We start from the raw sequence: 2207 nt of genomic DNA on the forward strand, positions 1-2207 counted from the left end.
GCTGTTCCAGGATGGCATGTGGTGAGAACAGAGCTGGGGTTCCCTCCATGCTGAGGATGAGGAGCATGTTCCATCCCATGGTGCTGTTCCTGCCTCTGTTGAACAAAGCTGTTGCTCCCTCCTGGGCCTGGGGCCAACAGCTTGTGACCCTGGACATTTAAGGAGCATCCAGCTCTTGGTCCTTCTTCCTCTCTTGCATCTTGTTTCACCATCACTGGGCCCTCAGCTGTGTGCTTCAGAGATCCTTCCTCTCCTGCCTTTTGCTCAAGAGTTCTCCTGCAGGCAATCCTCTTTCCAAAATTCCAGGTGGATCCCAGACAGGTGTGTCAAAGATGCTGGTTTATCTTTAAATCTCTGAAATTCCTTCACATGGTTCCTCTTCTCCCCCTTCCCCAGTTTCCCCAACCCCAGAAAGCCCCTGGTAGTTGGAAACCATTCCTGAGCACGTGCAGAGAAGGGCAGCTCTGAAAATAACCCAGCGCTGGGCTAAAATAACCTGTGCTGCTCTGGTGCCTGAGCATCAGCCCAAAATAGGCTCCGCCGGGATAAGGGTGCTATAAATACCCTGGTGTGGATTTGCATTGGAGAAAAGCCCCGCAGCAGGAGCAGCGCCGTGCCGCCCACGCTGGCCCAGAGGGACAGGGAAGGGGCCACTGCCGAGCCACCCGGGTGGCCTGGCTGACGTAGGGGGGCAGCCGGGCTTTGGGTGACGTGGTGGCTCGTGCCAGTCTGCCTGTCTGCAGGATTTAACAGAGCCATCAGGTCACGGTAGGATCTGAGTGGCCACAGCGCTGGGTGGCTGGTGGGGTCACATCTGCCTTCAGCACAGGGCACTGAGGCAGCTGGGCAGGAGCAAGGATGAAGTGTCCTCAGTGTTTTGGGTCTGAGCCCGGCTCTGCTGTGACAAATGATGAGCTGGATGATTAACCAACATTGTGGTTCAACGTCTACCCAACAAACCACCCTGGAGTGAGTAACATGCATTCCTTCAGACCAGACTGCTCTCCTGAACCATCAGTGAACCCCAAACACGCACTGGCCAATGTGGAGTGGAAGGTGTGAAGTGTGTTTTGATGCAAAACAACTGCTTTGGATCAAAAAAATATTTTATTTTCCTTTTTGTGCTTTTAAAATATTTTCTGGGATGGGGCAGAGAAGGAAAGAACTCCTGTGCATTTTGCAGAGAATCATGTCTCCTATCCAGGCAACCCAAACCAGCCATCTGGGGTGGTTTTTTGGTAGGATGTGCCATTTTGGTGTGGTTTTGACTGGTGTGTGCAGGCTCTCCTTCTGAAGTCATCTCAGGGAGTGAGTGATGTGCACTCCAGCAGAGCCCAGCACACAGGTCTGGCCCTGCCTGTGTTTCCTGTGGCTGCTCCCTCTGCACCAGGAGCCTCAGTGGCACTGGCACAGCATGGCACGCCTGATTCCTCCACTGTCTGGGAAAGGCCTTGGTCAGCGTTGTTTGTGGTTTTGGAACTTTGAATTTTGGAGAGCCACGGGTGCAGGTCTGGCTTTGCCACAAGATTCCAGCTCTGGGTGGCATTGCATGGGCAATGGGAGCTGTGGTTGGTCAGTGGGAGCAGAGCAGGGCCAGGTTTTCCCAAAACCCACCAGAGCTGTGCCCGTGGCTGGAGTGGGCCCTGGGCCTCGTGAGTCACCTTCTCACCTGGCTGGAGGTTTGGATCAGGGTTTTGTGCTCAGTCACAGGGTTTGGCAGGTCCCACTTTGCCCTCCTCTGCCTCACACCCAGGATGTCTCTGTCTTTGCCATGCAGTCTTCCTTGGAGCTTCTTACACCCTAAAATGCCTCCTTTGAGGTGAGCTGCTCAGCCAGGGGAGAGCTGCATCTGCCTGGCTTTTGCTTGGAATACACAATTCCAGCTTTTGCTTGGAGAACACATTCTAAAGTTTTTTTCTGCCTCCATGAGGTGAAGAAAGGCCAGATGTTCTCTGCTCTCCAACTCTGAGGACTCTGGTCCCACTGGTTTCATTCCAGCTGCTTGTAGCCTTGTGAGACCCTTGATGTCCAGCCCTGGATGGGGTCAGCTTTCATGCCACCAGCTGAACCCCAGCGATTTCCCTGCCCAGCATTACTGCTGGGGTGATGCTGTGAATGGCCCAGCTAAAACAGCACTGCCTTTGCCCAGTGCCTGATCTCTGAAGGAATCTGTTGGCTACCAGACCCAGAAATAATGACACCGGGCC

Source organism: Passer domesticus, chromosome 21 (genome assembly GCF_036417665.1).
Source record: "Passer domesticus isolate bPasDom1 chromosome 21, bPasDom1.hap1, whole genome shotgun sequence".
Taxonomy (NCBI): Eukaryota; Metazoa; Chordata; class Aves; order Passeriformes; family Passeridae; genus Passer; species Passer domesticus.